This window comes from Falco peregrinus, chromosome 2 (genome assembly GCF_023634155.1).
Source record: "Falco peregrinus isolate bFalPer1 chromosome 2, bFalPer1.pri, whole genome shotgun sequence".
In the NCBI taxonomy this organism is placed as follows: Eukaryota; Metazoa; Chordata; class Aves; order Falconiformes; family Falconidae; genus Falco; species Falco peregrinus.
The window spans coordinates 75,576,788-75,599,216 of record NC_073722.1 but is presented as its reverse complement, the minus strand read 5'-3'; the positions used below and the strand labels follow the sequence as shown (position 1 = coordinate 75,599,216).

Genomic DNA, 22,429 nt, shown 5'->3' with positions numbered 1-22,429 from the left:
AAGACAACTAGGGAAAATGTGGGTCCATTGCTGAACGAGATGGGGGACCTGGTTACACAGGACATGGAAAAGGCTGTAAGGATGCCTTCTTCACCTCAGTCTTTACTAACAAGACTGTCCTTCAGAAATCCCAGGTCCCAGAGACCAGAGGAAGTCTGGACCAAGGAAGACAGTGTCGGTGGATGAAGATCAGGTTAGATAATGCTTAAGCAGAGTGGACATACACAAGTCCATGGGCCCTGACAGGAGGCACCCACAACTGCTAGGGCAGCTGGCTGATGTCACTGCAAGGTCACTCTCAATTCTCTTCAAATGATCATGGTGACGGGGAGAAGTACCTGAAGACTAGAGGAAAACAAATACCACTCCTACCTTCAAGAAGGGCAGGAAGAAGGACCCAGGCCAGTCAGCCTCACCTGAGTCCTTGGAAGATGATGGAGCAGCTAATCCTGGAAACAGTTTCCAGGCACATGAAGGATCAAAGTCATCAGGAATAGCCCATATGGCTTCAACAAAGGGAAGTCGTGCTTGACCAACTTGATAAACTTCTATAGTGAAATGACTGCCTTGGTAGATGAGGAGAGAGCAGTGATTATTGTCTACCTAGACTTCAGGAAGTCTTTCAACACTGGCTCCCCTAAGATCTTCATAGAGAAGCTGGTGAAGTGTGGGCTGGATGAACAGACTGTGAGGTTGGTTGAATAGCGGCTGAATGGCCATGTCCATAGGGTGGTGACCAGTGGCCAGTCTAGTTGTAGGCCAGTCACTAATGGTATAACCCGGGGGTGAAGACTGGGTTAATACTATTAAACATCCTCATTCATGACCTAGATGATGGAGGAGAGTATACCCTCAGCAACTTTGCTGATGACATAGATCTGGTAGAAGTGGCTGATACGCCAGAGGGTTGTGCTGCCATCCAGAGGGACCCTGACAGGCTGGAGAAGTGGACTGACAGGAACCATTTCAGCAAGGGGAAGTGCAAAGCCCTGTGCCTGGGGAGGAATAACCCCAGGCACTAGTACATGATGGGGCCGAACATCTGAAAGGCAGCTTTGCTGGGAGGGTGACCAAGAACTGGCACAGCTGCCCAGGGAATCTGCAGAGTCTCTGTCCTTGGAAACATTCAGAAGCTATGTGGGCATGGTCCCAGGCAGCCTGATCTAGGTGGCCTTGCTTAAGCAGGGGGGTTGGACCAGATAACCTCCAGAGGTCCCTTCCAACCTCTATTAGTCTGTGACTCTCTGATTCCTTTGGTATGATGGGAACCTTTGGTCAATGTATTGTCACACTTATGTTTTCACCCTTAGTGTCTATGTAGTACATTTAAGCATGATTAATTTCACATTCTGCTATTCCTATTTAACACATAGTCTGTATATTCATTACTGTGATTCTACATGTGAAACAGGCCACACAAAAAAATAACCTTCTCCCTTCTCAACAAATTAAAACAAACCATTTGATGAGTCAGTAATTTATACTGTTTACCTCCTTTTATGTCAACAATACTGAAATCTGGAACAACACATAATCATAATGATTATAGACATAATGAGGTGATTTATTACGTACTCACCACATGGTATTCTGGTGCATATTCAACTGTAAAGATGTCAAATAATACGACTGGAAAAAATATCTGCTCAGACAACCACTGCCTACTGTGAACAAGAAACTAGCGCAGTATTAGATACACGGGGTCTCTGGCTTCAGAGCCCTGTCTCTACTTAAATTATATTGACTGTATATATCAAAAGCCTTTGACATTTTCAGAATTTCAGGAAAAAAGAAAATCAGCCAGGGATTCTTTTAAGGAGTGGTTTTGACTGCTGAAGGTAAATGTAAATGAAGTACTCTCCCAATCCACTTCTGCGATGTGGGACTGCTCTGTAGCTTGTACATTTGCGCTGAGTTTAAGAAACTGTTTGTTCTAATTGAAAGTCTAGTTCTGTCTACTTCCTTGGCTGTGTAAAGTGTTATTCCAGAGGGGAACGTCCTTTGGCAAAGCTACTGCAGCTACTTTCGTACTTCCACATTTTGTCGCACAAGATGGGAACTTCCCACGCTACCAGAAGAATCATTCCCAGGGCCACCACCATGGCTGTTTATGGCTCACAGTTGCCTTCCCTACAACATGGATTGTTATGCTGATTCATACAAAAGGTGAGATGAAAAGCAGGTGTAATAGGTGCTGCAAGGTGAGTAGATAAATAATGGATAGGTGTAAGCATCAAGAATAAGTACCACGAACAGCAGAGACTGGACATGAAGAGAAAAGAACTGAAGAGGACCAGAGGCTCTTGTTTAAATATAAAGAATGCCATAAATCTGAGAATAACTACATATAACATAGGTCAGCCTAGAACCAGATGCTCAAAAAGAAAAAACTCCAAACCTGGAATGAAATCACATGTCAATATGATCTCTAAACACACCAGTACCTCGTTGGAACAGAAACATTCATTTACATTCATTTCAGGCAGCTGATAAAACAAAAAATCAGGTGTTTGTGTTTCCTGCATATATTCAATAATTTTCACCAGAATCTTACTGACATATGGTCTCAACTGTCTGTGATGCAACTGTGCATTGTGAAGCAGCATTCCTGGCTATCATCTTTAAATTTGCCTGTGCACCCATTATTCCTGAATTCTATATAAAAAATTTCTGATTTACTTTCTCTTGGCCATTCTTTGCGTTGTTGTGCCTATCATCATCATCTATCTATCAGTCATCCATCTATTATGTTGTTTCATCTAAAATAAGTCAGATCTTTCCAGATTTTTTGCCATTTCACGCATCTATTTCAGAAACAGGTAATTAAGTGCACTATTTATCTGAATAAATAGAAACAATATATTTGGCTAAAAAAGCTTAGTGGTGGCTCAGTTGTGCCCCAGTGTAGCTGTTTCTAGAAGCTGAGCTTGATCTCGTTTTGCCCTTTTTCCTCCTTTTCTCACCACAGAAGTAACTATTTCGGCTTGATCAAATTAGCTGATTTTACAGTTCCTCAATTTAAAGTAGGTCAGGCCCTGTCTTCTGTTTCTCAGGATTATTTTCTGTTTAAGCTTCCACGCGTGCTGTAAACAGCTCAGTCCATTGATGCTGGACACCCTCCCCTACAGACCCAGTTAGCCCCGCCCGGAGGGCTGCCCGAATGGCCGTGCTGCGCCTTCCCCGTGGGCTTCCCCAAACCGGCTGCACCACGTTGCTCGCACTGGCTTCATTTCACTCAAACGGACAAAGTTTGCCTGGAGTTTCTCCCTCCCTCTTTGTCCTTGTAACGCTTTCTGCTAGGCTTATTGTCCACTTTTCCTTGGTTAATACCCCTTGTAAAATCTTTCCTTGCTACAGGGACCATCCAAACTGTCACTAACAGCAAGGATGTGAGTTACTCAAGCCAGGACTGAACTGATTCATTTGGGATATGTACAGGGTCCATTCTATATGATTTCAGCATTTTTATGACCTGTGAACCTATGGAAAGGATTTTGAGATGGGCTTTCTGCAGTATAGACCATCACTGTTTCCCATGCAAATTCTGAAAAAAAAAAAAAATGTCCATTTTGACTGTTGGTGAATTGCATTAGGGGTAGCAACATGGTTGCTTTGCCTGCATATTCTTTAAAGGTGTTTTTTCCCTCCAGAACATGAGCTAGTCAAGGTTCAGTGATTTGTGGGTAGATTTGGAAGATACCTGTCTCACAGCTGTCGAGGAAAAAGACATTTTCCTGTCATTCCTAAGGAAATGTATGGGTACCAAAAATTATCTTTGAGTTTAGCACAACTGACACTGAAGTTTCTAGGTGATTTCTTACTGATTTCAGTGGACAAGGCAAAAATAAAAGAATAAGTCACAGGTGGCAGATGAAAAAATGTTTTACTTCCCATTTAAAGCCAACATTCCTTAAAGTAATTTCAGAAGAGCTTGATCTTGTCTTTGAGCTAAAAAATCTTCAGACTCCTGTTAACTAGGGAAAAGGGGGAGGGAGAAATAGCTGAAAGTAATTCTAATCATTTTATATTATCTTGCCTACTGATAACATACTTGAATGGTGTTCAGCGTGGAAAAAAAAAGTAATTTCTGCATCCACATCTAATGGGAATTTAATGTCACATTGCTTTATGACAGAAGGTTTGATTAATTAGCGACATTCTGAACTCAGAAACTGATGGTCTGTGAGTTTAGCTCAGCTCTAGAAAGCCATTAATGTAAAAAAACCCCACTGACTTGGTATTTATTAATTTCTGTCTATTCCTTCAGAATTCACTTTCAAGAAAATAGGCTCAGCAGGTATGCATTACCAACAGTCACAACCACACATCCTTGGCTTTGACCACATATACCAGACTTCATATCATCACGCAGAGCTAAGGAGCCCTCACACGCAGTGTCACTCTGGGACTTGCAGTCTTTGTTATTCTAAGTATGAATTGGATAAGTAGCGGAAAGAAGGAGTGAATGAATGAATGAATCAATGTGCATTTGGGCCCATTTGCAAAGCTAAGCTGCAGTCCAGCAGTGTGCCTTCCTACAATTCCTAGTACTGGGACTACACGTATACTAGGTGAAACACTAGCTGTGATGTTTGATATGTGCTGTGGAATTTTTCCTTTTCATGAAAGTTCAGTTTAAATACTGCTGTGCAACACTGAAGGAATGACAGAATAAAAAGAAAGCAAGCCACTTCTCTCCAGCATTCAAGATGTCAAAACATTCAAGATAAGTCAAAATGAGATGCTCGGAGTAGCATCCACCTTTTATCCCACATCAGGGCTAAATTACAAAACATCTCACTTCCATAGACCAACCTTAAGTCTTCTCTTCCAATTCTGTTCCAACCTGTCATCTACCTGTCTGAGTCCAGTCACCTCCTGTGTCCTTTTCCTTTAGAACTGGTAGAGTATAAGGCATCTTCTACTAGGGAAGACATTATAACCTCTTCTTTTGAAGCAGTATTGATTTCTCAAAAGATGCTAATCTTCTCACCTGGGCATGAATGCAAATGCATTTTAAAGTGTAGCTTACCTGATAAAGCTGTTGTAAGAATCATAAAATCTCTTTCCCTAACATAGCAGAGGTAAGACAAATTTCTTGCTGAAGGTCAGTCGAGTATTTCAGGCATATTCTGGGGTAATAGCGCAGGAAGAGAAAGCATTTCACTGTTGCCTCCATGACATAAAGTCAGGCATTATATCTGACCAAATGACTTCAGGTTTTTTGCCTATGATGTAACAGTAAAGCAACAAATATTAATGCTTATGATGTACCTGAAAAAACCCCCCACCATGTGTGCATTTTGTTTTATTGACCTCAGGAAGCATTGTACAGATTAATCAAGAATAATTCTCGCAGTTCTGCTTAGGTACTGATAGTGGTGAAAACCCACCAAATTCCAGAAAGGGATAATATTTTAGAAGGCATAGGATCTAGAATACACAAGCCTGGATCTGCCTTTCATTTACTCCCTTACTATTGTAATTTGCCCTTTTTCTTAGCTGAATATTTAGTGATGTGTAGCTGAAGAGTGTTAAGATCAATGTTGCATGTGTAGCCAAAGGCATTAAATAGCACTTGCTAACATCAACCACACCAAACCACCAGCACATGAAGAGCAAAACCAAACCAAAACCACCCCCAAAAAGCCCCTCAAAACCCCCAAACTGTAAAATGGAAACAAATCACCTAGATGGCTAGCTGAGAGGCTGAATATTTTAGAACAACTTTGTTGAAGATGCACTCGTATGCCTTACTACAGTCTACAAAGTAGTCACCAGAACATTCCCAATATAAATGTGAGTGTTTTGGAGCTGGACAACTCTGAATGTTTTATTGTGCATTTGGGTATGAACTTTTACTAGGCTAACAAATGACTAAGGCTAGCTCAAGTGCTTTGGGAAAGAATTTTATTTATTTATTTTTTTTTACAAATACGAGAAAGACAGAAATGGTTCAGTGGTTGGGACACTGGATTCTGGCATTATTTTATATCCATTTGAGGACCACAGACCTCCTTCATGACCCAAGTCAACCCCTCAGGGCCTTGGTTCTCTTTACAGGACAGCTGCAAAAAGAAATCCATAAGCACAGGGCAGGTGCGCAAGAATGACAGAATTGGGAGCAAAGGAGACAGCTCTTTGTCAAACAGGGCTGCTGGGGTTTCAGAGGTTTTTTTTTCTTTGTTGCCAAGCTTGCAGTGGAATCTGACATATCTGAGTACTGTGATCACCAGAGCTGACAGAAAGGACTCAGTCTAGATTTGCTTTTTTCAGAGCTAGCATTGTGTGGAACAGCAAGAGGCAGAAAAAAATCAGTGGTAGCCATATTGCCAGTCCATTTTTTACAACATGCAGGATTGATATTTGGGAATAGGAACTACCTGAAACCTGCTTGATATACAAATTGGCTCCTTTTTTAATGGCTAAGAGGTTCTGACAGATTCTCTTGGACTTTGACATTGCTGCACACCAGGCACATGTGAAAGAAGCCAGCCAGCTCAGGCCTAGGACATCTCTGTCCCATCACAGCGGCTTGATTTTCCTCATTCTCGTTGTGAAAGGCTGATCAATCTCCCTACCTGTGATGCTTCTTTACCCAGCTTTCTCTGAACATGGTCCTAAGGCACTGATTTCCACTGTCTCCCAGGAAATAGAAATATTAAAAGCAAAGTACTACAAGAGTGGCATGGTTTGGGTTTAATATTGAGAAAATCTTTTCCAGATTCCCTTAACAGCAGCCCTGGTGGCAGCCTTATGCCCTGGGGCTTTGCAAAGGGAAATCACACATTTGCCCAGACAGCCAAACAAGCATGGCAAAATCCATTTGGCTGTGCTCTGAAGAAGCAGCTGCTGAGTATTAAGGGGTACATATTGACACCATGTTCTCGTGTCAAATAGCACAGAACAGTTTCCCAGCTGGCAAAAAAAAAAGAAAAAAGCCCAGTGGCTTTCCCCCGATCCAGTTGCCAACTCCTCCCAGTCTCCTGCTGCTAGAATAGCCACAAAATCCACTTGTTACTCTAACCCCACTATTAAACACACAGACAGGTCTCACCTTTACAAGTTTCCACCGGATCACAGTTCCCCATGCTCCCATTAGGAATGACCTCAGCCCTCAGGTGTTAGCACCTTTTGCCCTCCCGTCTTTTCCCTATTTGTGCTAAATGCTTATGAATCAGCTGCTGCTTTTTCCCTGCTCTGATGGCATCCTGATGGGATGACTCCAAAATCAAAGGCCTGGGTCTAGTCCTGCCTTCCGTCTCATCATCAGATTCAGCTGGCATGAGATCCTGGATGTGGTCACTGAATAGGATACCAAGGTAGCAAGAAAATAAGGCAAATAAAAATCCTCTTTCCACTATTGCTTCTGCATTGTAGATGAAAAACTGCAAAGCTCTCAGCTGTTATGGCAAATGCTTTCTATGGTTATATACACAAACACACACACACATGCATATATCTATCTATATAACCTTCTAGGCTAAGGTTTTGCATGCCTAACTCCTCATGCTGTGTGACTGATTGCTTCAAAAGAGCCGGACCTCCTCATTTTTTTTTAATGCTCGGTACCCCAGATATAACCATGTTGAATTTAAATGAGAATGTTGTACCTGCTCTTCCTGCCAGAGTGCTCTGATCCTGCATCTTGATCAAAGTGAGGCCAACTGGTAACACTGTAAGAAGTCGTCATTATCAGTAAACCAAAATCAATGAATCTCAGGCAATTTAGAGTGGATAAGAATCTGCCTTCAGCAATAGGGAAAGGCTTAAAACTGATCTAAATGGTCCAGGAAGACACAGCAATCCTCAGCAGTCGTAAAGCTGTCATAATGGGCATAATGGTCTTTTCCAACCTTGCTGATTCTATAATTCTGTGAAGCTGAAAGCTCTGGGTGAACAGGGTGGCACTGCCAGGTACAGTGACCCCCTGGTTGCTGCAAAAGTCCTGAGAGATAAAGCAGGTGTCTGCAACTTCAAGTAGTCATGAAACTGCTCCTCCTATTGCTGGGTATTGAGAGCTGTAAAGAGCAGGGGAACAAGGCAGTGACACGAACCAGGCTGGATCCCAGGAAGACACAGGGAAGTCCCGCCAGAAAAGATTCCTGAGTTTTCAAAAACAACTGTAAATTTTAACTCTTTTGGTATTACCTTTTAGCAATACTTAGAGGAAGCACATTTCTTACTTCCAACAAAACAGCACGTTTTTATGCCACTGGGGTAACAAACATTTTAAATTTATAGAGGTCTTTTATATCAGCTATTTGCCTAAGTATAAATCACTTTCACTCATTACAGGAGAAAAAACCCCATAAATATGACTTGACGTTCTTATCACCTACTCAGTTCCCAACCGAAAGATTTACTGCATTGCTCTCTGGGAAACATTCTTGTAGTTAAGGGACTCGTATAGAAAAACTCAGCTGTGAAGTAACCTTATAGATCTATCTGAGAGATGTAAGTCAAACTAGTCATCTCCATAAATCTATAGTATATTAACTGCCAGATTGCAAAGGATGGATAAGACTGCTATTGTTCACTTGACTTTGACATAACTACCATACAAACCACATTCTCCACAGAACATTGTGATCTTTGAGAGGTTTGTGGCCATCTCAATTTGCTAGAGAACAGCTTACTATTCAAAACAGAATCATTCAAGGCAGTGAATTCTTTGCTGACATAATATCTTCAGTATAATTGAAAAATTGATTTGTGTTTGCTAAATGTTATTTGCAGCTATAGTCATTACAGGTTTGTTCTAATCCCTTTGACTTGCATGACCATGGTGACCCAAGAGTCACCAATACCCTGTTTCAGGACTCACCACAGAGATTTTTTCCACTGGGATGTCCCCAGTTTTGTAAGAGTATGCGTTTACTTCGCATTATTCCTGCTCCTCTTTGGGAAGGGTCACGCTGCTCGTTGGAAAAGCAGTCTGTGAACTCTCTTCAGCATAGGAAATTCGGTTGTGACTAGTCTTTAAGTGGCTCATACTAGTGGAAACAAAGGCAGCGGCCTGTAACAGATGGCGTACAGCCATTTTGGCAGTACAGTCAGTAATAAAGCCTCATCCCTTGCACGTCCTCTGGGAGAAACTCTGCCCCTGCGTAACTTCTTTTGAGCTCAGCACAGCATCTACCTTTAACACAGCCAAAGATAAACGGTAACTTTAGTAATTATTGAAGACAGTCAGTATTGGCAAGTCTGCTTTTTAAGTAAGTCTGAACAGGATTATTTTTCACTAAGGTGAATGAGTTTGCTATTGATACTAATGGCAGTAGGATTATCTCCCCGTACACGTTGTTGCCTATTATGCATATACATACAAAGAATTCATATTGTCAAGAGGAAAAAAGCTGAAGATAAGTATGAACAAGTCACACATGGAGAAAACTTACTTCTGAATCTGTTCATCTGACTCAGCCCATCTTTTTTTGAGTGAGCTGAATTCTTTGCCCTAGAATAAATGACAGGCTGCTAGGGCATTTTCTAAATAAGCCCTGGAAATCCTCATTGAGAGATAGAAAGCTTCCCGTGGCCCATCCTTCCTGACAGGGATTGCCATCACCAGGTCTGAGGGAGCAAAGTATGTGATGCTTAAAGCCATTTTTACTATGATTTTAATAAAAATCTCTGAAGCCTCAGGGGTTCAAGGAGACATTTCTTTGTGATGACTTCATTCCGCACACAGTAACCTGCAGCGCAGGAGCGGAACAAGCAGATGGGGGAGGTGGAAAACAATAAAGGAGAAGTTAATTCCTGCTTTACCTGTACCAAGAAAAGTCACAAGTCCATTTATGAGTTCCTTGCAAACATTCGTTGGGACTCACACTGGGTGATGCTAGGAGCCCTTGTGCAATTGTTCATGTGGCTTTTTTCAGTTAGTGGTAACAAGTTTGGGGCACAAACTTATTTCATTCCTGTCAGACTTAGACACACATTTGTCTATGCTAGTTTTGATGTAAGAAGAGTGACTATCTTTCTTATCTTTGAACTTGGTCCCTGTCTTGACAGCTGGGGTTTTTCTCACTCTTTTGTGGTTCCCTTTCCTCCTCCTGAATTGATTCTCTGCATTTACTTCTAGTTATGCCAATTACCTGTGTGTGAATCAGATACTGAATTTATCATCATTGCAGAATACTTCCAAGGAAGACTCATCCATTAAGATTTCTATCAAAGGTCACAGTGCAATCTATGCCTTTTGCAGAAGATCTTCTTCTCTCCAGGATGCCATGCCAGGTTTTGAATAGAGTCCATTGCTGTTCCTTTCTTTCTCAGCCTAGGTTTACCTTTCTTTATCCCAGTGTATTCTCGTCAGATGATTTTGACAAATCTTTTGACCCACAAGCAAGCATCACTGTCACAGCACAACGATGCTGACAAGAACTACGTATTTAGCCTGCTTTCTCAGGAGCGTGGCCTTCAGAAGTGTCTCAACCAACAAGTTAGCAGAGCACGTCCTGTACTTTCCCTTAGCCACTGGTGACTCTTCAGCATCACTGCCCATGAGCTTGCACATATCCACCACTAACTAAATAATTCAATGGCTGCTGAGGGATATATTGGAAAAATTCAATTAGTCTTCTGAAAAGTGTATATTAATGAAGTGTGTCTATTTATGAAACTGCTTTAATAGGCAGCAGGAGAATTGTTGAGAATTCTGCCAAGGGCAACGGGTGCAATTTATACTGTTAACAGAGGTTATCACTCACAACTAGAAGAATAAATTGGTTATCACCAGTGCACTGAATGGCTTTCTTGAAATAGGTGTGGGGAATAGAAGGGAAAATCATATCCTGATAACATTAAAGAGTCTATCAAAGACTTTGAGGCTTTTTATTAAAAACTGTAGTCAAAGCTGGTTTGCATTGTGCTCTCACTCTAGCTTAATGGTTGCAATGCTTCTCTGATCTCAGTGACATTACTAAGAAGAGGCTCAGGTTCAGCTGAGCACAGTAAGAGGCAGATTCTTTTTAGTCTCATTTACTTAAAAGTGGGCTGAAGAGAAAAAACTGTTTACCAAGACTGATGAGAAGAGGCTACAGGAATGAAAGCTATATTCCCTCCTGTGTTCATTTGTATTACACAACTGCACAGGTTAACCATACCATCTCTGGAGGCAGTCCCCTCCACACCACAGCGATGGGCCACGGGTATCAGCGGCAGGGCACAGGGGAATCTGCGCTCTGTGTGCCTGCCTGCTTTCCCTGTGCTGCTGTATGACACCCGTGAAGGGGTACCACAGTGTTGATCAGGACTTCTGTTAGATGACAAGGGTCTTGACATGCATACCCTTTACCCTTGAGTATGTACAACTGGATCAAGTCATTACTGCCCAGCTGGGCTTCCTCAGCGAGGCCAGCCTCTCTCAGAAAGACTTGGTTTCTCCCTCAGTTTGGGTTGCTTCTCCCTCAGGATGCACACAGTCAGCACAAACAGCATCTTGCTCTCCAAAACCGGGAGCCTGGGTACCTTCTCCCTGCTTGGTCATGCCTCTCCCAGGCCACGGGTGTGTTCTGGGTGGTCCTGCCATTTCTTCCCCTCCAGGCTTGGGTGCACTTCTGCATATTAAGTATGGTGTGAAGATTGTTGCCCTGTTGCAGGGTACTGGGGTGGACCTGCCACAGCTCTCCATCCTAGGCTGACTCAGCCACTACGTTTTGCAATCATTCTAACTCCTGGACATCAGTTCTGAGGACATGCTTCTGGTCATTTCTGGTTTATAACACTTGGGCCTGGTTTTCTACTGGGTGAAGGCAAGATCAGGAGCAGGTCTTGGGGCTAAACAGTGCAAGCAGTGCCTTGAGTCACATTGCACTTGATTTTTTTCAGAGAAAATGGCACAGGTGACCTAAACTCAGTCAAAGTGACTGTGAGGGATTTGGCACCTTTAACACTACACACTGAGTTATCTCTGACATTTGGGATACTCCTGTGAGATGAATGAGTCTTTATAGAATTAGACTAGATATACTGCCCTTTGAAACACTGGCCAAAGTTGAAGTTAGAATTTTCAAAAATTTTTTTAACTGCTTGGCACAGGCTAGCCTGGTGTAAGAGAAAAGTATTCAAGGGAAAAGAAGACGCAAGAAGATGCATCCCATGCTGGGAAGAGGTAGGACAAAGTCAGGCCCTTCTCTACAACTCACTGGGAATTCTGTAATATTCCAGAAGGAGCCGAACCAAGTCCCTAATAACAAGACTCAGCAACCCTGTCGCGAAGGAGGGAAGACACAGTCACTCAATATGAGTGATCAGCAGACTTCGTTTATTGTGCCTTACAGTCACCTTTTATGCCTTGTTATAATTAGCTCATACATATTACAAACGTTAAGCTCATTATTGGTTAGTTGCCTAAATACCAAGCCCGCCCCTAGTTTCTCTTCTGTAGTTATCTGTTCCCACCTGCAACATTCTTTTCCCACCGCAATCTTCCTGTTACTGTGTAACAAGAACAGCCAGGGATAGTGTATTTTTGCTTTACTTCAGATAAGCTGAGAGCGATGTGCATTTTTGTCCAGCCAGCTGGACTTTGTCTATGTGACCTTTTTCAGCTAGCCAGTTAACCACACAACCCAACCTCTGAAAACACCCCAACCTTTAGAAATCTCACAAAAACATTGGAATCCATATAGTTTCCAAATGTTTAAATTCTGGAAAATACAATATGTTCCTAGTGAGGCCTCCTTTATACAGTCAATTATTTTTTGTTTGAGAAAATGTCATATCCGTCTGTGGGAAAGTAAGTTGGAAATATTTACATGGGCAGTTCTGTCAAATAACTTTGATGTGCCAGCTTTTACTTACTGACTCTTAGAAAGTTAAACAAAATTGTGAAGTGAATGGAGACAAATGAGTAATTTTCAAGTATCTCATACAAAAGTGATGTGGGGTGTTTGTAGAGTCATCAACATGTTGCTTTTTGGTATAAGTCAGCAGCGTGCGGATTTTTTTCTCGTGCTGCATGCGCTGTTTACTGATTCATTTTAATTGCATTTCCACAGAGGATAGCAATATGCTCACTTTCCATAGCCACTGAGCTCAGACTTAGCCCAGGCTCCTCCAGGACTTTTCCCTGCCTGTGTGATAGAGGGGCAAGGATGGCAATTTCAGATACACAAAATAAAGGTGCAGAGGGAATTCAACAGGGAAAAAAAGGCACTTACCTAAGATGATGTTCTCCCTTTATATGGTTTTTCTAATCCTCATGCAACCCAGAAGGGTCATACAACACCAGGCATGCAGCTGGACTGTGGTTTTCCTGGAGAACTAATGTCGAACTGGCAAAGTTCAAGCTCTTGAGGGGTCCAGGAGGCACACTGATGTAACCTGACAGACCTGTAGACCAGAACATTGTGCCTTCCATGTATTTTATCTGTGCCAGCTAGCACTTTCCCAGGCAATTCCTGGGCATGGCTGGCTGGCAGGTAGGATGCTCCAGGTCCATACCCAAGAGCACTTTGGGTGCAATTGCCCTGTTGTGGCGGATACAAGAATTTACAAAGTATGATAGAATTTGCTCCATGACATTTGGTCTCAGCCTTCAGCAGAGGGGCCACAGACACAGTCTTTGCTTGGGGACTGCCAGAAGGATGTGTGGGAGTGTAGTTTCAGGGAAGTCTGCAGTAGCCACAGTCCTGGCTGCCTCCTCCCTGCCAGCTGCATGCTGTTGCCTCTCCCCAGACCAGCACAAACACTCCCTTCCTTCCACTTTGAGCTGGACCAGAGGGCTAATCCATGCAAAAACTAGCACTCCCCAAATTATTTGTTTTAGCTGTACCAGCTCTCCAAACTCTATCACAACTGTGTAGGGACCCCCTGCCACGTCAAGTGAAGGGTGGGAAGAGGAGTGAAACCTCCTGATCATAGACTTAGCCTAAGCTGTTGTGGAACTATACCCAAGTCATGGGTAAGATCTCAGTGCTTCTCTACCACTTCTCTTTTCAATGCTGATATGAAAACCAATTGTTTCGCAGTTCTGCTTCAGAAACAAGAAGTGGGACTCTCAGTTTCTATAAATAAAACCATGCCCTTCTTACAATAAGACATCATACTTCAAGGTTTAATTCAAAGGAAAGGGTGGCTTTTGCAAGGTCTGAAAGTTTGAAGAAATATTTTCATGGATCTTACCACATAGTGGTTACTATTGAAGCAGGGAACTTATAAAAACCAGTGGACCTAGAAAAACAGATTGTCCTGGAAAGTCCGAGTGGTCCCATACAAGAGAATAACTTGTGATGGATACTGTAAACTCATTTGGCATATGATGTTCCTTATTCCATATTTGCACAACACTTTACCAGTGAAACCTCGCTCTCTGTTGCCACATAATACCACAATATGTCACAGAGCAGCTGAACAGGCAAAGTGGGAAGGTTTCCTGCAGAAATGAGGCTAGATGGCTCCAGGGCCCTGACCACTTTTCTTTCGACTGTCACTGAAAATGTCTTTACAGGAGTCACCAAAGCTTTTGCAGCTAAGAACTTCAAGTGGGTCTAGCATCCTTGCAGGACAACTTGATAGCTTGAAAATACCATTCAAATTTCACCCACAAAAGTAAAAACTTGCAGATTCTTCCCTGGAGAGGAACTTCAGGTGATGCCTGGTTGGCGGTCCTCTAGAAGATAGCCTTAGAAGCACTAAAATATCCAGTTCCACAAGCAGTACATCTGTAAAGCGTGTCTGTTATTCACTACTGTGCTACTCCAGCTGAATTCCAAAGCAGCTCTGTAACTGGTGCAAAATCTGACTAATGAAATACTAAATCAAGCCCAGCAAGTGGAAAGATTCAATTCTTTTTTAGTTCAAAGCTTTTGCAATTAGGGATAATTATGAACGAACATTTATACTGCTTCTGTTTCAGTTTTCCTGCAGATGAGATTTGGGTTTTACACACATACTACTGTTTTGTTTCAGTAAATATTTCAGTAATAGTATAACTGCTCTATTATCTCATAGTAAAATCTGTTGCAACATTTATTTGCTAATAGCTCTGAACTCTTCAGAAATGGCCAAAAAAAAAAAAAAAAAAAAAGCCAGTCTGGAAATGCATGAATGAGTTTGCAAGAGCACTGTTTGCTTTTTTCCTGTAAGCTTCTGTAGCTGCAGGGAAATTTGATTTATGAAGCCTTGAGTCCATGTCTGCTTTAGACCCTGGCCTGTTGCTTAATTTAGCAACAAGGCATTGGCTGTGGATTGGCTGCCCTGGAGCAGCACAGTGGTTGGGCTAGCTCTCACTTTCCCTTGTGTAAGGTCACTTTCTCCACAAGCTTGAATGTGTGATGTGTTGCATACAAATGGACAGGAAAAGGCAAAAGCCTGTTGTGAAAACTGTCTGGCTGTCTGGTACTCATCAGCAATATTCAGCCTGCTTCAACTGAAGTGACACTGCCTTACTCCTCTTGTCTTGTACCTTAAATTTCCCTTTAACCCTATGCTGTTTCTGCAAGTCTCTCCCCTCCCACCCCCTTGTGCTTCTTGCTTGTGTTATTATTTTATAGCCCCTTTATCCAAGAGACTTTATCTTGCAGACGTTTTAGAGCAGAGACAGACCATCTGAGCTCCATAGTGTTCAGTTCAATGGACCAAAAGGAAGGTGATATGACAGCCGATGTAAGTATCGTATCGTTAAACACACGTAGTGAGATGCAAGGAACTCTTAAGTCTCACAGCTTCACATGCTGAGTGCTTGGAAGAGGAGGTGCATTATATAAAAAACAAGTTACAGAAGGCCTAAAGGGTTCAGTACCTCAACTTTAGCTATATTTTTTCCAGAGCATTTCTCTGTACTTTCAGGACATCAAGTAAAGTTCCTTCCTATTTTTACCTTCTAGCCCCTTAAGTGTATATTCTTTCTAACCTATGTCAGTTTAGGACTGGAGTAGCTGCAGTCACTCCTAGGAATCAAATGGGGTAAATGGTCCTTTGTAAAAATTTGCATTTACCAGATGACAGAGAACAGAGGCAAAGCAATTTTTAATGTCCTCTTCCAGCAAGTGCAGAGCTTAAATCTCTTTGAAAGCTGCTGACCACTTTGGTTAGATGAACATTTTGGTTACTGACTTCAAGAGGTGACCTGTTTCAGTCTGTACCTTTTGGGATATACATATTGTTCGCATGGATGAGAGCTGTATGGAGCTCCATAAGCAAAGCAGAGTCATTCTACAGCCACAGGGCAGTCCTCCTGTCAAGCATCGGGCTTATTCAAGCAAAGAAAAAAGTCTCAAGAACCCATTATAATGAAATCTTTCACAGAATCTAAATATAGACATTTCTGTCAGCTCCCTCATTAATAAATCACAAAGAAGAAAACACGATTGCTGTTTACATAGGAGTCAAATCAAATCACCTAACCTTTATTTAGCATTGGCTTCTGCTATGAGTTTTTCCATAGTTGACCTTTTCTACTCCAAGAGAGATCTTTATAAAGAATAGGCAGGGACGGGAGGAAAAAAGAAATGAAATTATCTTGCTGAAGTGATAATTTAGCAAGACAAGGGCCATGAAAATAATGTCTTTTCATACAGCTTGCAAAGGTCTCTGCATATGCGGTCGCCTTGGGCAACAGGACAAACTACATGATGCTCTGCCCTTCCTACAGCCCTTTCTGTCCCTGACATCAGCACGGCACTGTCATCAAAACTGTAGTAAAGAAATAGATGGGGCCGATGGGCTGGCTGAGAGAAGCTGTGACAGCTGCTTTGTGTGTGTCACTGGGTTTTATCACTCCATTACAGGATAATAATAATGATTAGCCTTGCCTTGCTTTCCAAATGGAAAGAGGTATTTTTGATGAAAGGAAATAAAAACTTGGTTTGGGCATCATGGCAAGATTTCAAGAATCAACAGCATCTGTCTGCACAACCCTGCATAGTTATTCTAACCTGTGTTACAATAACCCCCAGCTGGCAAATGTATGAGACAACCCCTGACCTGAAGGGCTCATAGGTTAAAAGAAATTAAGCGCATGGTGTGGAGGAAGCACTTTTTGGGTACATTAATGTGCAGTCCTAACTGAAATACGTCCATATGTATGTATGGTTTGTATACAAATATGGCACAAGCCAGTTTCTAACACTGCCTGCCGGATAGCTATTGCTTACAGGACACTGTGCTGCCCTTTACATGTTGGTTGCCCACTCAGCAGGGGAGGTGGCATCTCATGCAGTTTCCCTGAGCGTGTGGCAGGGACCAAGATCCTCCTGTTTTTTATATATGAAACCAGATTGTTCCAGGTTAGCTCCTCTGATTCAGTTTGTCATGTTTGTGATGTCCAACCTGCCATCTGAACTGACTCCCCAGTCGATGAGCTCCTAGGTTGATCAGAGATGTTAGTAGAGTGTACCCAACCACTTCCCTGCAATAACACCCTTCCTGCTTTAGTGGCCTTCTGCAAATTCTTCCTGCTACCTTTTCTATCTGCTAGAAAGGTTACAAAAAATATAAATGCAGCATTTTTCAGATTGTGCAAAACTAAACACAAACACTGAACAAACTGATCTGGATAAGGAAGCCAGATAGCTGCTAAACTACTCCACCAAAGTAAAACCACTATCTACAATCTTATTATTCTTTTTTTTTTTTTTTTTTTTTGCTTCAGCCCTGAAGTGACTTTCCCAAGCATATTTAGGGAACTATGCCACTAGTTCTTTAACATACCAACTCCAGTCTCTGCCACAGCACCCTGTTGCAGATGACTAGAGGTAGCACACTGGGGTTAGACATGGGTCTGTAAAACAGCAGGATCACATATACATCAACTCCTAGTAGGTAGTCTACATATGCCAAAAGCTATTCCTTTGTTACTTCTTTTCTACTAGTTATTTCCTTAGTGTAAACATTAGCAGTCTGTGTAAGAGATCTAAATGTCTTTTTTCCAATAATACACCAACACAATCTTTATTTTCTTCCTAGTGGCCCTGGGAGGTTGTTAACTCATGGAGTACACAGAGTGGGCAGTGCATGAGGAAGAGAACTGCAGGAAAAGACAGCTATGTTTTTTTCTGGGCTCAAAGCATTAGAAAACAAGTCAGAGGTTCTGGGTCACTTGCAGCCTTCCTATTTGATGCTAAAGGTATAACACAAAAGACATACGCAGGGACCTAAACAAAAATGGCACAGATAATCTCAATTCCTGTATTTTCTGAGAGCTCAAAATTTCAGTCTTCATGCACATTAACACTGCATTTTAAGTTTTCAAACAAATGTGAAATGTTCCAGATAGTTATATCTGGCAACCACACGTACTGTGTGTATTCCCACAGTTCTGTTTCTAGCATCCCTCTCTTCACTCTTCCACTTACAGAGGAAGCAGAGGTCTGACTGCAAACACATCACCACCAAATGACTTGGAAGCATGTGCCAGTACACTGACACATATTTTGTGGCTCGTCTTGGGCCATGGTCTACCATCTTTATTTAATTCAGTGTGTATCTTGCTCAGAAAAAAGTCCAAATGTAATTAAGTTTTCTTCTGATTTAAGTATAGGGGGAAACAGACTCATGTCTTTATCGGAGTGTTCCTCTCCATGAAGATGAAAGTTCGCAGCAAAGCAAGCACTTTAAGCCATATAGTAGGACCACGGTTGCTGATAATTGCTCAAATCGGATTCTCAGGTTTTCTCACAGGGTACCAGTGTAAGCTACTTTTTCCATGGTGATTATCTGTAAGCAAGCTTTATTTTTTCCTGGTTTTATGATTTTGTTTTTTATTTCAGTCAGAAGTTCCTTGGGCATGAAGTATTTTTCTTGTCTCATGAAATGTCAGGATTTCAGGAATCCTATCTGTTGCACACGCAAAAAACCTATGAACTTTTAAGGACAGAGTACTTTTTGGAAAAAGCAAAGCCAGTAAAAATGGCAGACAAAACACAGACAGCTTTCCCTTTAATGAAACGAGCTCCAAATCTGAGACTCCTCTATGGTGCAAGAGACCCAACTCTTCCTCTATCAGGTCAAAAAGGGGCTTGAGGTTGGTTCACCTCCTTTGCTACTTCGTAGTTGGTCTGTAGTGCTGTTCCACTGACCACAGAGCTCACGAGCAAGATGGACTCTGCATCCTGTGGTTATATCCCTCGTGGGTACACAAGCCTTCTGAACTTCCAGCTCTTACCCTGCCTGATTCAAATCAGGCAGCAGTCAGGACTGAACCACCTGGGGTTTTTTGATCTTGGTACAATGGATATTGTCTCAGTACCGGCTGATGAAGGGTTTTTCCTTTGGAATAGTAAATTATTGCTCTGTAAGAACATTATTTTTTGTCTCCCAGACTCCTACACGTATGCCAGGGTTGATATGTTGTATAATCCCCGTATATAGCCATAGCCAAAGAAGTCTACAGCACCGGCTTTTCTGAAGGACTCATTTCCTTGCAAAGCTGGCCCACTCCTTTCTAGCCAAGAGAGAACTGTGGGTGGGTTAAGCCATGAAGCAGGTAATTTGCGAGAAGGAGAAGGTTACAACTTCAAAATATCCTAGCAATTCAAGATTCTAGAAAAGCCCTGCCTGTGATCCACATGGTCAGCGTAGGATCTGACTGCACGCTCCTGTACCAGTGGAAGCCGAAGCAGCCACTCTCTGTGGGTGTGCAATGAAGTCAAATACAGTTTGGGAGTAATCCAAAGATATCAAGTTAATTGCTTAGTGCTACGTCTGTGTGCCGTGCAGAGGAAGCAAATGGCAATTTCATTAAGCTTTTTGTACCAACAACACGCCTCTCTGTCTTGCTTGGTTCTTAAATGTTACTCAAAATTTGCTGCCCTCTTCGTATTTCATTTGTACAAATTGAACTGTCATTTTGCAAAAGGGACACCAGCTTCCATTTTGCAATCATTAGCATTAACTGCCACATTCTGTTTTTATTCCTAACAAGGCAAAATGTATGTGGTCTTCATAATTGACCCTTACACTTACAAGTTAACAGCATGAAGTGCAAAAATACGGTACTTTACAAGTTCCAGATTGTAACAGTATTCATGAAGCACCAACAAAGAAATAACACAATGTTCTGACCTATAATTACTTAAAAAATATAATTTGTGGTGGAAGTGCAGAACATTTCACAACGTAGTGACTTTTTAGTACCTGTGGATAAATTCCTTTGGGTATGCTTTGAAAAGCATCATTTTTAACAGCCAGACTCTCCCACTGACAGAGAAGGCAGATGGCTCTGTCACATGGAGATGTGGTGGAGGAGGCACAGCAGGCAGCAGAGGGACAGCCTGGACCTTTGGACAGAGTCTGCTTGATTCAAGAGAGGTGTAAACACCAGCACTGTTTTATCCGCTCTTTGTCATCCTCAGTTAAAGGAATGCAGCTCTTGTTTAAGTCCCAGCTGCTGCTTGAAGACTCAGTGAATTTTTTTTACCTTTAAATATACAGGCACCAGGCATGACCCATCTGCCTCTTGTCCACGGTTCCTCTCCAGAACCAGGTCTCCAGGCTGATTATTTCAGGGTGCCTCTACCTGTCAAAGCTTTTCTCCCTGACCCACGCTATGCTTCATACCTGCAGTAGTTCCAAGCCTTCACTGCCTGCATCAAGCGTCCCACTTTGGCCCTTTGCTTGGTTACTCCTGCCAAGGCATTAAAGGGCTTCAAAATCACCTTAACTTTTGACCAGTGCCGACACACTGTCACTTCATCTTCCTATGCAATGGCAGCCACGTACTATATTTGTTTGGAGAGCCAAGGAAAAACTTAATGCAAAACTGTAAAAGCTGCCTCAGGGATTCCCCGTGTCTATTAAAGTGGATGGAACCACGCATCCCTATCTCCTAGTTATTTTAAAAACCTGCTTTAAGTGCATAATCTGTCATGATTTCATGCATTAGCACTGTCAAGAACAGCACTAGAGAAGAGGAAATCAAAATAGGTTTCTAACCTGAGCATATTTTTACAGTTTCCAATGTAAACCATATGGCATTCAGACTGGTAACTGCATGGAGTATGCTGCAATTTCTCTTTTCCCTGTACCTATGGGATATCTTACCCATTAAATTTTCATATTTTTTTTTAATTGGGACCACAATTTTCCCATGCCTGTGAGCAGAGCTTTATTCATTCCTGAAAATAAAAATATTTTGATGTTTCCTAGAATTAGTCAGAATTTAAAAATATTGCTTATTAATAGTATTTGGTTTTGAAATTGTAATTTTGATGACAAAAAGACCTATGCAAAAGTGATTTTTTTTGCTAAAACCACTTCAATTAGAGACAAAAGCTGTTAGTATTTCAACGCTCAAAGATGAAAAGAGGAAAATAACATGCCTTCTTTGACTACCTCTACTACCTGCTGTAGGAAATCTTTAGCAAAGAGCACATGAACGTTGATTTGGAAGGCAAAATGTATCTACATGCTTTACCTATGCAGTTACACCATATCACTGCCGGGGTTTGCCTGCCTGTTTTCAGATCTGGACTCTTGTTTGGCAATTTGCCCTTTACATAATTATTTTACAAGAGGACCTCGAGAAAAAGGCCTAAATTGAATTTAATCCCCACCTCAGCTCCCCCTCCCCTGCCCCCTAAACCGATTCCTAGGCTGTGGTTGCGTGCTCCTTGATGCCATAGCTGTACAAACAGAAACCAGCTGAATGAACTTAAACTGGATCAAGACTTTACATGTGGTTGTGGCATTTTAAAACCTGATTTAAGATTGATAGTTCCTTCAAAATTAGGCTTAATTAATTCCAGCCAAACTAGTTTAAAACAAAATAGTCTCATAGCCAGACACAACAGTTTAACCAAATGAGTAGAATTATGCCTTACCCAGGCTGTTGGTCCATGATAGGTTTTTCTAGGTAGCAAACATGGGTAGAGAAGACCTCAGAAAAACTGGTTATGCAAACCAAGGAGCACCTAGATCTTTGTTCTGACCCTTTACAGTCTTTCTCAGCTCATCCATCCCCCTGCCCTCTCCCAGCTCATCCTGTGCCAGTTACTATCCAGTTCACAGGTGAGCCACATAAAAAATTGACCTGATACAACCAAGGCAGACTGAACTGTAGGGCAGCTACAGACCAGAGGCACCCTTTGGGCCAGCTTCACTACCTTGCAGCTGAACACAAGACAGGCTCAGGCACAGTCAGAGCACACCCTCTGCGGCAAGCAGAGCCTATGTGACCAACCAGGTGGGGAGGCGTGGGCACCCATCCCTCTGCACAAGCTAGCTGCAGCCCCACTGGGCTTTCCCTCTCCTTCGGTACAGCTGACGTTCAGAGACTTTGGCCAGATGTAAGGTCAACAGGTGGTTTTTCAGGGTCGTTGGGGAAAGGAATGAAATGTTGTGTTGTTTCTGTTGTATTTCACATCCTTTAGCCCAAGGAATGTGATGATGTTTTGTAATGTCCTTCATCACGGTGGGCAAATGAAATAGAAACAATGATGAGGTGTCTGATTGCGATTTTAAAAGGAAGCCGTGGAATGTT

General features: G+C 42.1%; 1 protein-coding gene across 1 annotated transcript in view; it reads right to left on the bottom strand.

The window, feature by feature from the left end:
• The window catches only part of GPRIN3 (GPRIN family member 3), a 51,610-nt gene extending 38,011 nt beyond the window's left edge, over positions 1-13,599 (bottom strand). The window contains exons 1-2 of the mRNA XM_055796014.1: positions 13,170-13,599; positions 7,614-7,676 (exon numbers count right to left, since the gene is read on the bottom strand). The gene's annotated coding sequence lies outside the window, so the exon portion shown is untranslated. The remainder of the gene's footprint in view (positions 1-7,613; positions 7,677-13,169) is intronic.
• Positions 13,600-22,429: the final 8,830 nt, after the last annotated feature.